Genomic DNA, 15,401 nt, shown 5'->3' on the forward strand with positions numbered 1-15,401 from the left:
TATCACATAAAATATCTCTGTTTGCGCAGATTTGATATCCCTGGTTGCGTGGAAACAGGCTCTAAGTATTACTTTTACGCGTGTGTTTATCCTGGCTGCTCATACATGTGCAAGAAGCAGGTTTCCAAAGAATCAAAGGATTAGGAATACCCCATCCAACACACACACACACACACGCACTCGCACGCACAGTGGGCGTGCCTTTCCTCCAGCTGGAGTAAATAGAGGCGGCGCTGCACCGTGCGCCTCGGACAGGGGATGGCCGTGTCTGCGCGCTCTGACACCGGCTGACACATGAACAGCGCTCTGCTCCATCACCGCACCGCTCTGACGGACTGACAGGGGCTACATGCTACAGGTCGGTAGGTGTCTGTTGACTTCCTTAAATCCTCCTTGTGTGTGTGTGTGTGTGGTGATTTTTGTTGTGCATTCAGAGTGACTAAATCGCTGCGAGCCACAGGTGTGCCGGGAAAGACACGCTGAGCGGCGTTGCGCTGTCACAGTAAAAAAGGAGACTATCGCGGGTTGTACATCCTGTCAGTGTGCGCGGGCTGGACTGCTGAACGCACCCTGCCTGTCCTGCCACGACTTTAGGGAGTAAAGGTAAGTGGACTCCCGGACAGACGGACGCTGGTCGCACCGTTCCGAGCACGCAGTGTTATCCAAACATTTACGCGCGACGGTCGCTCGCTGTAAATAAAGTGTTGATGCTGGGATGATCCGCTGAGGAGCTCTGGCTCTGTCACAGAGGGATGCTGTGTTGTGGCTTTTGCCTCGATGTGCTGCCAGAGCGCGATGACACATCTGTTGTAGAAATAACTTCAGATTGTCATCTTAATTTAAGAAGAAGAAAAAAACACTTCTCTGAAAATAGACCAGCTGTTATTAAAAACTGGAAAACGGGTCCTCCTTTGAATGATGCGCTGTCGTTCGTTTCCAGAGGAAACAAGTGCAGCGTGCTCCCCGGTCTCCCTCCAACAGGTTAGAGCGCGTCTACCTCCATTCTGCAGGGATACGGTGTTTATTGATTGTTGTCTTTGCATGTCTGCCTAAGAATATCTGGAAAATGTAGGTCAAGTGATAAAATGCCCCCTTTAAACTTTCCTCCCCACAATGGATTGCACGGTTTTGGTTCTATAAAAGGTGAATAAGATGAGATAAGAGGGATTTCTCTGAATGTGCGCGCATGTCAGCTAAAAGAAAATAATCTGATGATGGAAAGTGTATTTAAGAACAGGCACAGGGGCGGGCTGGATGTGGTGATGCATTCTAGTGGGAAATATGTACATCTGTAAAATGACATGTTGATAATACAGATAAAAACCCAGAATGTGAAGGTGTCTGTAAAAAAGCGACTGAGGCAGGCGGGGATGCCATGCTGCCTGTGTAGCTGGGGCGAGCTGCAGGAGTGAGGGTGTAGTGGCATTCCCTTTCATCTACAGCTGACTTGCAAATGTGCAAGCTGTTGCATGTGTGTGTGTCAAGAAGTTGAGAGCTCCTTATTATAGGCTCGCATCAGTTATGAATCCACAGCTGCTCTGATGCATCTGATCCGCTGTGACCGGTCTGCTCCTCCAGACAGACTCCATCCATCACAGGCTGTAACTGTATACTGTGTTGACTAGCTGTTGGAAATGAGAAACAAACTGTTTGCTCTGGTATCCCACCAGCAGCGGCTGTGGCTCTGCAGCACACAGCGTTCTCCTTTGCTCCTGTTAGGCTTGACGTGTTTGTCACCTGAATGGAAATGTGTCATTTTAGGATACTTTAGGGATCCAATGACTGATGCTGTTGTTCTTCTTGGAAGGTCAATTGAGAATCTTGGGAAATAAATGGAAATTGATCAACTATCTTGTCACTGCGGGTGATTACAGCTGTGCAAAAGTGTGGGTTCTTTCCCGCATCTCTGCAAAAATCCTGCAAATCTGCTTATAACCTGCTGAATTTTACCATGTGACTGCTGGCTGTGTGCGAGTGGATTGTGGCTTTGTAGTTGCACCAGCGAGTGCAGTGCTTAGTTGTTTTACAGATCCTTGTTTGTGCTTCGTGTTTGCAGAGTTTTTAATTGTAGATAAAAGTGGTGAATGATGAAAGAACATGCTTTTTAGCTTGGGTTATTATGACAAAACTATTTGTCTATATGATGCAATGAAGCAGCATCAGTCAAAGCGTTTAGCCTACAGTTTCTTTCAGTGGTGAATGGCACGCCTGTGGCGGGGTTTGGGCTTTACATGGTTATTAAAAATGCTGAGATTCCTCTTGTTTGCTGTTGATGACACTGCTCTGGGTTCATAAAGAGTTCCCAAAGGGGAGCAGCAAATGATTCAAATTTCAGTTGAGACCGCAACATTTTGTGACAAAATCTCTTTATATGCTGGGGTATTTAGTGTGATTTATGGGCCAGTGTCAATGAGCAAAGCTGTTGTTGAGTTAATTTGACTGTGTTTCCTTCTAATTAAGTCCTGCTGTTGGACTCGACCTTGAGCATGCCAATCATTAAATCCTCTGACACCGATAAAGGCATTTTTTAAAAGGAAGACACAGAATCAAAGAAGATTCAAACATTTGTCAAACTAAGTTTTATGTATAAAGTTTTTTATCAGTCACATACACATTGATACATACATATAACAGATTTACAGCATATTTATTACTGCAGTCTATCTCAGGCATCAAACAAACTACACATCATGACCTGTAAATACTAATTATTACATAATACTGTACTCTGTTGATATAAAAAGAGCAATATTGATCATTTATAGAAGCAGTTTGCCTTTTACTGACTAGGTGGTGCTGAATTAAAGCACTGATCGTGGATCATAGACTGTATATACCTATAGACAAGTGTCTGTTCCATGTTGGCAGCATCATAGTCTACCTAAATCTCCAATACAGATAAAGGGGTGGAGCAAACGTGCAGCTGAGGCATGCAGGAGGTCATGGAATCAGGTCAAGTGGTCACATCCATGATTATGCAGTCTTAACATAATAAGACTGAGCCAGACTGTAAAAGTTTATTTTTGCTGCGTATCAAGGGAGTCTATGGGGATTGACTCACTCTTTTGAAACTAGCTCCTAGTGGCCACTGGGAGAAAATGCTGTTTACAACACACTGCATGGGCTTGTAATAGACCAACAGAGGTCACAGAGAAATGCAGACATCTCATGTTACCATCCCAGTTTGCAAACTGAATAAATCTAATAGTGCTGCTTCAGACATGATGGCAGGCCTGACTGAGGCAATGTGATGGAGACACTGCTGCAGAGTCTCAAATAACATGCTTCAATACTCATACATTTAGAGTGCATGACAGGGTTCATGTAAATCTTACACATGGTTGTGCAAAGTGTTTTTTTTAATAAACATCACTGTTGTCAAATCCAACATGATGTTTTTGTAGTTGATTTGCTATTGTGAAATGTGGCAGCTAGCATTAGCTCGTTAGACTAATCAGATTATAAATCATATTGAGCAAAGCTTTTAAGCATGTGCTTACTAGACTAGTATTAATACAGTTAAATAAATAAAATTAATTAAAAAAATCTTATTTTTGCTCAATAATAACTAAGGACAGGCAAAGTGCTACAGTGGTATGCAAAAGTTTGGGCACCCCTTAGGAAAATCACTACATTAGTTTGTCACAGAGCTTTTGAAGCAGCAATTTCATTTTCATATTGCACACTTGGATAATAAGGGCTTTCCAAGCATGCGTGGGTTAGAACAAAACATTTTTTTACTTGAAAAACAGAATACAGCTCACAACAACTAAGGTCTACGAACACATCAGTGCAAAAAAACAAAAAAAAACAACACCTTCGTATTGGTTTGGCCACTCCCCCTCATTGGTCCACCTCAAGCTGCCCAGTGCCTGAATACTCCATTAACTCACGTCTATCTCACCAACACAGCCACACATATAGAGAGGTATCCTCCAGCCTCAATTATTACAATCATACATTATTACATCATACAATGAATTCCTTGGTGGATTTTGAACAGTGCTTAGGATCATTGTCCTGCTGAAAATCCCAGCCCTGGTGTGGCTTCAACTTTGAGACTGACTGTTGAACATTCTTGTCAAGCTGAGTGTGAGAAGAATTCATGTGGACCTCATCTTTAACAAGGTTTCCAGTACCTGTGCTAGCCACACAGCCCCACAACATGATGGACCCTCCACTAAATGCCACGGTAGGCAATAAGTTCCTCGTGTGTTTTTTCCCCATGCAGGTTGTGACCATATAACATCTTCTCTTCACAGTCACCGCTCCTGTGGTCGTCCATTTCTGACAGTAGAGACAGACAGTCCAAACCTTTCAGATCATTTCTTGTACCCTTCTCTATATAATGTAATATATATATATATATATATATATATATATATATAATGTAATATATATATATATATATATATATATATATATATATATATATATATATATATATATATATATTATATAATAATAAATTATCTTGGTTTTTAGGTCAGTGGGGAGCAGTTTAGAGGTCCCCATGTTTCCAGAAAGAAGCTAGGACAAGCACAGCCAGCAGTTACCTGTGTTCACTGTATCTTTCTTCTGATTGATTCCACCTGTCTTTGTAACTAAGATCTAAATAGCCAATGCAGTTTGTGCTGCAACCTGTCATCTACAACTCCCTACAGGTCTTGGAATGAATGTGATAAAAAGGGTGCCCAAACTTTTGCACGTTACATTTTTTACATTTTATTTTATTATAATAAAACTATTGAATGCTACTCTAAGAATGTCAGTCTGGAAAACACTTAAATGGAGGAAAACTGTGATCTTCTCTTATAAAGGTAGACATCATGAGATCTCAGAGGGGTGCCCAAATTTCCGCATTCCACTGTATATATAAATGAAAGCAAGCCAAGGACAAGTATCAACAATAAAAAACAACAAAACAATACACCAAAATAACATGTAGTTACATAACCAACTAATAATTAACTGCAACTAATGCATTAGCAACAATTTGGCATTGATTACATTGATTATTCATTATTATTGTTTTTTTTTATTTTTATTATTATTATTAGTTGTAGTTAATGAAAGCAGCATGAGCTCTTGTTTTAATAATGGGACCTCTGTCCATGTGCACACAGTGGTCTAACTTTTTTTTTCATTTCTTGTATTATGTCTGTTGAAAGCATCCGTCTTCCAAAAATGAGGACCAGAACTGTTGGCAGGGGAAAAAAGCATTTATTTTCCAGTGCAGCCTGGAGTTTCCACGGACACATCCGCACATACACTCAGAGACATATAGGCAGTGGGAAGAGCTGGCAGAGCGCTGCCACTGTGGATGACTGGGCCGGCAGCCAAAGGCCACAGTTTACTTGAGGAAACCATCAGCTCTCCAGCCTCAATTGAAAGAGGAACATTTCTCTCCCCTTTTAGTCAGGCCTGTCGGCTGCAGCCTGCTCCCTGCCTTCTCCTCTGCCCCCTGCTTTTGAGAATAATAATTCCGTATTCATAGATGAGGTGGCCCAGATGGAATCTCATTGTAATCTTTTTTGACCCATCCATCAACTCCTAATGGGCTGTGAAATTGTTTAGAACAGTTGCTTTTCTGCCTGTACTCTGCCTCTGTAACAGAAGCGGGGTCAACCCAAACTCAGCCTCTCCTCCACCCGCTCCATGTCCTTAGATAATGAAATAAAACAGGAGCTGGCATAAATAACTGCCTGTAAATTGATCCCAGGCACTAAAAACACACAGCTGTTCTCTCTGTGATCCAGACCCACCACTACCTGCAGGTCCATGTGCTGCTGCAGCCACTTAGAGTGCAAACACAGGAGCGGCTTGAAAGCTGATATTAAAATCACACAACGCAGCCACAGATCCCAGACCTTGTTTTGTTTGGATCCTGTGAGTCCAATTTAGATCAAAGCACAGAGAAGGGTGTGGGGTAGTATACACCCAGCAGACCCATGATTTGCAAGTATTTGGATCTTTGCAAACTAAAACTCTATCTATATTATCAACAAGTTGCTACATGGTGATTTACTGTAGAGATGGTCCCTAGTTTCCATGGGGTGTATGAGTACATGTGACAAGTGTAAGGTCAATGTGTTGCCTAATGCTTTCCCAATCTGCTCAATACATCAGCTGTGGTCCTCAGAACTGTTGAAGCGTGTAGGCTGATTGGATCGTAGACCTATTGGTTAGCTAGACCGGCACCTGAAAATGGGGCTGATATCCATGGACCAATCTGTGAACTTTTCTATCTTTGCAAGTGCCAACAGCACGTGCAGCATACTGGTAGACTTTACTAACAATAAACGCAGAGCAGCAACATGAAACCAGCGTATGAAGGTATTTCACACTCTGGAAATTCTCTCTGAGAAATGGGTCTGGAATCCCTTCCCTTCACAGCCAGCTTCACAAACCCCATCACACTCATCATAGTTTAAAGGCTTTAAAGCGGCCGGCTGTGTGTGATGACTTGCTGCTTGTTAAAAATATTTGCTGATTTGCTAATAATACCTTGTGTCTGCTCGTAATATCTGCAAAGTGATTGGTATCCACCTATCAGGGACTGAAAAAGTTTTAATTGATGGATGCCTACATAAAGCCATAAATAACACACTGTCGATGTTTTTCATTCATTTCTGCTGGGTGGTTCTTCATAAAGCTGTAAACTTGTTGCCTCCCTGTTGACAAGGGGGCCCCAGCTTTCCTCCTTCTACATAATGCCAGGTGCTGCACATCCTCCACTTGTTTTTGTGTGTGTTCAGTGCCAGGTCACGGCTGTATACACTACAAGCTTAGCCTGCCAGGGCATTTTTAGGTCCAGAGCATTGAGAACCCTATTGGAATTCTTATTGGACTTCACTCTCCGCGGGGTTGTATATCCAAGCAGGCACCATTGTTGTTGCCATTTTATACCTTTAAATTATACTGCATGCAAAGAGTGCAAATGCTTTGATTACAATACATAACTTTACATAGATAACAAAGCTAGAAAGCATTAAACATAATTTGACCCATCTCCTGTTTTCTTTCCAGGAGTTTCTGCCAATTAGGGGGTCCGAGACAGCCTGTGTTTTGCACCAGAGGTTCATGGCCTCCCGTCCTTCTCAGTGAGAGGACTGTCTGCCAGAGCCTAAAGTGATCTGAATTCAGTTCCCAGCCAGAGCAGTCCTCAGGTACGTGGAACTTGTTTACAGCTGGAAATTCTCCGCATTCACACAGAGCTAACTCCTTCTTGGAATACTGATGGGGGTGTTTTGTAGCTTCAAGTGTATGTGAAGCTACACACAGCTACAGGGCCTTTATGCAAGAGGCCAAGAATGTCTCAGCAGTGATTAGCAGTTTTTAAGCAGAATCGGAGCAGGCATGAAGCTGTCAACACAGATAGAGGAGCATGTCTCTGGAAAATGCAGATCTCAACATGATAGCACTGCACTGACCTGTATTAATAGCGGAGGAACACACACACACACAGTGCTCTTGGAAGTCCTGCGTGTTTATTGAGCCTTGCCTCTAATGTGCCAAGATATGTGTTTGGACAGGCAGGCCTTGTTTTCCACATATGGAGGGGCTCTAACATTACTGTGTCTGTGTGCGTGCTTTTGTTGACGGAGGTGATGAATAATAAAGGTGAAAATGAGAGCAGTGGTTAAGTCTGCGATCGCAGCTAAATTGACTGTGACAGGGAACATTGGCAGTTCATACTGTAGAGCAGGGGATGCTGCTCTGGTCAACAGAAACCACACTAGTCCTGACTGGTTCATGAGGATCCATTTCATTTTTAGTCCTTGGGCTTAAGGACCAGTAGTGACTTGTGAAGCACTGAAACACTTACAATGAGGGAATCAGCAATGGATTTTGAGGGAAATGTGAATTTGACAAAACCTAAAGGAAAAAAAATGTAAATGAAATGTTTCAAATGTCTATCAGTACTTTAAGCCTTCCTTTTCTGTAGCTCATTGTGTACAACATGTAAATATTGTTTTTGTATCGTGCATTCTCTGCTGATGGCATAGGTTTTTCTTATTGTGTGATTGGTTGGAACTGGGAGTGGGCGTGGTGAATGTCTGTCAGACCTATTGTTCAATCTATTATCATGCACCTCCCTGACCATTACCGGCTCGTTATCGTCCCTCATCAGGTAAACAGATATTTGGGCATTGGGCAAAAATGTTCACCCAAACTGCTGTTCCTGCTGATGTCCTGCAGCGAAACGTCTTCAAAAGCTGCGTGTGTGTGCGACGAGCGCTGCAGTCAGAGGGCCGTATGGGGAATTCTAATTCTAAATGAATTGCATATAGCCTATAGTAATGATATGGGTGACAGTCAGAGGCGGCTGCTGGTCTTTCTTTTTGACATCACTGTGTAATTTGGCAAAATATGCTGCATTAAAGTAAGACAACAAAGGTGACTACTACAATGTCTGTGCTCTTCTGAGACACTCTGGTGTCCTTGAGTTTCTGCTGCTTACTGGTTGAAGCACCCTCGCCAGCAGGCAATGCCCTCTTTCTTCTGGGTGGAGCAGCCAGGTCATTGTACTGCTTGAGAGGTCTTCTGTGCTTTCTCTATTTAACAACATAAACATCACTTATTAAACCAACAACTCAAATGCTCTCAACCTAAATGAAAACATTCACAACACTAATTTGACCAGAGACAAGCAGAAAGCACCAGTGTCAGTATTATCTATAATGTCAGTAACAGAATTAAAGATAATGTGCAAAAATAAGGGCTGGTAATTTAGAAAAGCAAACACTTACCTCGACACATTTCTTCAAATTTGAGGGTGAACTCTTTTGTTTTAGGCCGACAGGGAATGCACTAGAATCTATATATGAATCATTTTTGGGCCCTCTAAATTCAAAAAAGTAAAGTACAGATACGTAAACATTTACTGAAGTACAGTACAGAAGTCCAAACAGTTACATTCCACCCCTGTTTGTGTATATATACCTTATAATCTACTAACTGCTACGTGTGGCTTGTTGTTCCCTGGTTATATATTCCATCCAATTAGCTGCCAAGTAGTATTTTGTGGCCCTGTGATACAATCTTTTGCACATTATGCTTTATCACTGTTTTAATATAAACAAACACCTGTCCACTGGTCTGTCAGTGTCTGCCGCCGCAGCGCTTCTATCCTCTGAGTTAATAGTGGCTCAGCATCCACCAGACACGCGAGTATCCACTTAAAGTTATCCTACCGTCCTCCCGTTGAATACAAATGCAGTGTTCAGTCTGACTGTGGTTCCATCCACTAACTCCAGAGAACTTCTGTTTGGCTCGATAGTCGGTTACTTAGTTCAGTTTGTCTGCTGAAATTTGCTTCACATTAAGTTGTAGTGCACTGTAACAGGGACGGAGGGAAGTGTTGGGATTAAACAATGCTGCAAACTGAAGTGTTGGCACAGCAGACTCATGTGTCAGTCAAATCCAGATTTCTGAAGCATTAAAAAAATCCAACTTTAATTTAGGAAACGGATATTTGAATGGATATTATGTGACATCAGAAGCTGTGTGGATATCTGATCTTTTTCTTTTTTTAATAAAGCATGCATACTGTGGTAATATAATGTATTGCATCTATTTTCCTGGACTTTCCCTTTTTCCGATGCCTCTCCATGACTCTAGGGATACCTCCTCTGCTGCCCGGTCCCTCAGGCATTACTATCAGAATGCAGAGAAGTGACTTTGTAAATTTCTCATCATAACTTAGTTCATGCACACAATAGAACAGAAAATTCCTCATCAGTGCCCAGGATATGATTTATTGTATTACATACTCCCAGTAGCCTATACAGTTTAATATTCATTTAATAATATAAAGGGAGAGCATGCTGTGTTACTGTAGTGTGTCCTTTGTGCTGTGTGTGTTGAATAAAACATGTGACTGTGCTGTTGATAGGTTTCATCTCTCACATACTTCTGCTGCCTGTCAGTCATTCTTCCCGCCTGGTGTCACAGTCTCAGATCCTGTCTTCCACTGATGTGGATTTCATCAGGGATTTATTTTATTTTTTTATATATTGTAAGGGTGATAATTGTTTTTAGATTAGTTAGATTAGATTAGTTTAGAGTTTTATAAAAGTGAAACTTTATTTTATTTTATTTTAAAAACTTTTTTTGGAGACTTTTTTTTGTAAAATATAATGTCAGAACACACCGAAATCTATCCAGTAGTGTTCTCCCAGGGGACACCCAGCCTCCTGGAGGACTTAATACATATTTACATAAGCCCCGTGGACATATTCTGTCATTCTGACAGCCACATTTGTCAAACACGATGAACGCCCTTTGGTCTTTCTTACAGCAAAGGTCATTTTGGCCGTAACATGCTAACATTCTAATCAAAATTTTGTTTTTTTTATTTGAAAAGCTATAAAAATCTGAAACCAGGACATTTTAACCCTTTACATGTTGTTTTAACTCTGTGAACTTTAGTCCCATAGGACTAATTCTGGACTATCTCCAGAAAAACAAGAGACATTGGAACTAAAGCTGTAAAACAAGACTGTAACTAAACCACAGATCATGACGCCAGGGGTCTGGACTTTGGTAAATGTTACCACTAGCCACTCATTGTCTGTTTTTTTTAGTGAACAAAAGCAGACATCAGGCACAGTTTAGTCATGGGAATGCTAGTCACTTTCACTCTATAAAAACAACAGTGTAACTGCAGAAGACTATATAACTGATATCAACGCAAGGCTGTATCCCCCGAGGTCCAGACCTCTGCATCACAGAAAAGTCATGTGGTAATTACTTGTTGCAGCAATGATTGTACAACACCACAATGTTCCACTTTCTCCTGATTTGCTCAGTTGGTATGTGGAGAATCAGGGCACTACATTTTAAATGTTGCTATTACACAAAATGGCCAACACAGGGATTTTTGGTGCACATCTATGCAATGTTACGGTAGAGGTGCTCAGGGAAACCACAAAGGGCAAAGATAGGTAGAGATTTCAGTAAATCAACTTTGAGAAAACTTAAAGATATTAATAATAATAATAATAATAATAATAATAATAATAATAATAATAGATATATAATATATAACTTTCAGTGGATTAATATGGCAAGTTATTACACATGTGGAAAAAAATAAGGAAACTTAAAAATAGCATTTAAAAAATTTCCTTGCAAGTTCACTTTTTTGGACTTGAGTATTTAAAAAAAACCCTGGCTATACCCATGCGTCACCATAACCACCACAACGTCAGTTTAACTGGATTGATTAATGACTCCCAAACACTAAATAAAAATCTGTCTCTTTGAAGATGAAAAGTCAATGGTAACCTTTTTGAAATCTCGCATTTTGGTTTCTTACATTCCACGTGTAACATCGCAGACAGATCACTCCCTGTGGTGGCTCATCATATATTTCAGAGCAATATTTCCTCCACACATCACATTAACACCATGCCTGTTTGTCTTTTCCAGCTGGCTCAGACTTTAACTGCTTCTCTCTCTCTCTCTCTTCATATATTCAGCAAGAACCCACAGATTTAACTCTGTGTTTTGAATTAATGTTGGAAGTAAAAAAAAAATGGATTAAATCTCTTCATCTGTTCTCAGCCGGCGGTGTGCAGTTGTGTTGAGGTGATGATGAGGATGTTTGCAGTATAACAGGGTTTTCATCGCAGCCTCTATTCATTATTAAAATCTTAAGCAAAAAGAGAAGCTGGAATAATCAGCACACCAGCTGTGCTATGACCCCATATTCTCTGCATCGCCAGGCACTGGCAGATCTGTGTGTGTGTGGAAGTGATTTTACACATTGTCAGTGGTGTAAAAAAAATGAAGACCTTGGTCTGTGAGCCTTACAGAAGGTCTTAGAAACAAATGATGAGCCTCACTAGAAAATGTCATTCTTTTTCAAATATTTCCCATGTTCCGTTTCATATAAAAAAATGAACACATTTCCAGACATATTGGTTTTATGTAGTTAGATTACATTATTTTACCTTGTACACAGAAACAAAATGATTTTCCATCACATAAAAATAACAAGGTTAAAATGATGAGCCCTGATGATAACAATCAGTTGTGTATCTTTTTGTTTGATAACAGCCGGAAGAAACTTTGTGTACTTTTCAGTACTGTTCCATTCTTCTTTGGAGATCTTTCTCTCAGAGTCTCCCAGCATGGACCCTGCTCTTTAGTACACTCCACAGATTTTCAATCTGATGTAAGTCAGGACTTTGTACTTCTGGGGGTAGTTCTTAAATAGAGGAAATGTTTGCTTTGGGAAGAGAAAGTGACCAAGACCTAGTTTTGCTGCAGGCTATTCTTCCAACATATTCAGACGCTCTTCTTTTTCATGAATCCTTCAACCCTGACAAGATTCACACACAGCATGATACTGCCACCACTGTGTTTGACTGTGTAAACCATGTTCTTTGGGTTACACACGTCTCCTTTCGTTCTTCAAACAATCAACACCTCTTTGACCAAAGAGCTCTAGTTTAGTTTCCTCTGACTAAATGGCACACTTCCTGTGTGTAATCTGTCTCCAGGTTGTCTCTAGCAGACCTCTGGTCTGAAGGTGTCTTTTCTGCAGAAGGTTTCCTGGCAGTCCATTCCTGTGCAGGACTCTGGTGACTGTCTTCTCTTGGTTCAATCCTTCACTAGTGTCTCTGCAGTTGTTCTTGGCTCTTTAGAAACATCTCTATGCTTCTTTCCAGAACCTTCCACATTCCTGCACAGCATACTGCATAGCTAAATGGTAACAGATTAACTATACGAATATTAATTCATAAATATGCATATGGAGCGCATACCGCAGGAGAGGACAGAAAAATATGATATGAACCAACCCTTTAAAATTCAGCAACATGCTCCCAGTTAAAGCACTAGCATTTTAGATTCACGCTTGGTTGGAACCCATAAGAAGCTGTAAGACATTTCAACAGCAAACTGAAAATGCTCCATGTTCCTCTCTGCTACCTCTACCTGCAGGACTTAAACACAGTGTATGTGTGTGCTGGTGTGTGATTGCTCTCCCAGGGTGAAGGAAATGACAGGTACAGATTTTTCTTTCAGATAACAAAAAGTAGAGCGGTGTTTCTCAGAATGTAGACAGGCTATATGAAGAACGTGCTGTTTGCTGTGAAAAGGTTAGGATTACTGTTGTGAGGCAATGCTTCGCCTTGAATCATGTGTTGGCAGATCCAGATATTTTCTTAAGCACCTATTGTGCATCTATAGACAAGTGCTGGAGAGGATATTAGCATTAGTCGACAGCAGAGAAGTTGACGGTCCAGACATTTCACAATAATCCATTGAACAGGGAGAGCATAGGATTTTCTGTGCTCGTCTGCGTGGTAGATTCCAATTACCTTCTATTTGTCTGATGCAGATATTTCCTCATTCAAAAGCCAATAGACAGCCGGGAGATAATGGCTAACTCAATGTGGAGCTACCTCCGTCAGGGTTCTGTCAATAAACTGACACAGCCAAATGGAGGCTTCTACTCCTGCAGCTTATAATTCATCCTGATGTCAAATCAATGGTGCTAATGATTTGTATGAAGTCTGGCATGCATGGATTTGTGTGAAATCTCATTTGAATATGTGTCTTGATAACATTACAGCGACGGCCTGTGTGTGAAAAACAGAGTAGGTGTGTATTAGCAAATTAGGCGGCTGCTTAAATGATGGAGCTGTCACTGTAAGTCCACAGCCAAGGAATCCGCATCCACTTATCACAACATCCTCACACAGGCATGCCACACTGGGTTGATTTTTACCTACTCCACGAACTTCATCTGGTCATGTTTATGCCAGATTGTTAGGAGTGTGGTTGACATAGAAACGACATCAGAAGTCCACAGGAGAACTCCAGAGACTGCGGCTCTTGCTTAGACATAAAGTATCTGGATTAGTCTGGTCTCTGTGGATTTGAGTCGGATTTCAAGGGGGCACTACCAACGGACCGAACTGCCTGTGGATGCATTAGAGTACAACCAATCAGAGAAGTGAAGCATCTGACCTAGAGCGACGAAAAAAACAAATATCCACTGCAGACATTTGAAACGATGTGCAGTGGATCACTGCTGCACGTTTTTGCAGTAAAACTTAAAAATCCAAGGTGCAATTCTCAAGCAGCAAGTCATCACATTAATAGTGTTAGTTCCAGGAAAGTAGAAGTCCTGTCACAGTCTTACCATTGTTTTTACAGCGAGGACACTTGCATGGCTTCTAACTGCCAACATTTCTGATGTCTACCCTGCTGACCAGGAGGTTCGCTTAGCTGAATCCAGTTATCAGACATGTCAGTTAAGAGCAGCTGTCCTCTAATAGATCTAGACTCTTGGTACATGTCAGGTTAAGTTCTAAAGGCTAAGCACAAGCCCTATGGGTTCTAGAAGTGGGACTAAACTAAAACAACCATTCAAAGCTATAGATGTAATATACAAAAGCAACCTAACTTTAAAATAAATAAACAAGGACCTTACGTCTATAATTGCTTCCTCTTTGACCTTTGACCAGTGCTGCTGAGGGGAAACTGCTGGAGAAGGTCTATCAGCTGGAAAATATAAATACAATACATATTTTTTAGCATTACAATCACAACAACCTGCTAAATTTGTCCTGTAATGTATGATGTTTGTGCATGTTTGTTCCTCTATCTCTCTCTCTCTTTCTCTCTCTCTCCTTCATCCTCTCTGTCCTGTCTCCCTCTTCTCCTCCTCTCTCTCCTTCATCCTCTCTGTCCTGTCTCCCTCTTCTTCTCCTCCTCTACCCGGCCGACTGTCAGCAGGAAGGTTCTCGTTATGAGCCGGGTCCTGTTCAAGGGTTCTTCCTGTTTGTTCCTCCACTGTCTGCTTGCTTGGGAGGAAATGTCTGGCTTGCATCTTTTTGCTGGATGATGATAATATTATTCTACAGAATTACTTATCACAATCACATAATAGGCCAGCTCATATCATGACAAATAATCTATCACTTTGATAGTGATAGCCTGTTAGAAGCTTACGGGTGACGCCGGGGACACTTCATCCACAGTACTGGTAAAAACAGAGATGCATGTCATTTTACTTCTTATGCCCTTATACAAGATTGACACAAAACGACTTTTTAGATTAAGATTAAGATGACCTTTATTAATCCTCATGAGGAAATAAGTAGATTGCGTGTCCGACATCATTACCGTCATCATCAGAACCATGCTGTGTAGTACGGTTATCTTTTAAATGTCTTGATTGTGAAACACACGGTGATTCTTCTGATTCATCTGTCCTTAACTATGAAGGATTTTTTATTATTATTATTTTATTCCTGACTTTTGACTGTGGATAGGATGATAAGATTGAACACTTTTGCTCACTTAGCATTAGCATTACTGTAGCTACTTGTTCTCAGTCAGATGTTGTCTGCATATTTGTGGTTGTCTCAGCTGTTTCT

General features: G+C 41.1%; 1 protein-coding gene across 4 annotated transcripts in view; it reads left to right on the forward strand.

Moving 5' to 3' along the window:
* Nucleotides 1-244: 244 nt before the first annotated feature.
* Nucleotides 245-15,401, forward strand: part of cemip (cell migration inducing hyaluronidase 1) — a 145,220-nt gene continuing 130,063 nt past the window's right edge. Inside the window, exons 1-2 of one of the 4 annotated variants that reach the window (XM_028402658.1) lie at nt 245-358; nt 7,030-7,169. The gene's annotated coding sequence lies outside the window, so the exon portion shown is untranslated. Of the gene's footprint in view, nt 363-7,029; nt 7,170-15,401 lie in introns of all 4 variants that reach the window. The other 3 variants (XM_028402657.1, XM_028402659.1, XM_028402661.1) reach the window with 3 other exon arrangements.

This window comes from Parambassis ranga, chromosome 3 (assembly GCF_900634625.1).
Source record: "Parambassis ranga chromosome 3, fParRan2.1, whole genome shotgun sequence".
Classification (NCBI taxonomy): domain Eukaryota; kingdom Metazoa; phylum Chordata; class Actinopteri; family Ambassidae; genus Parambassis; species Parambassis ranga.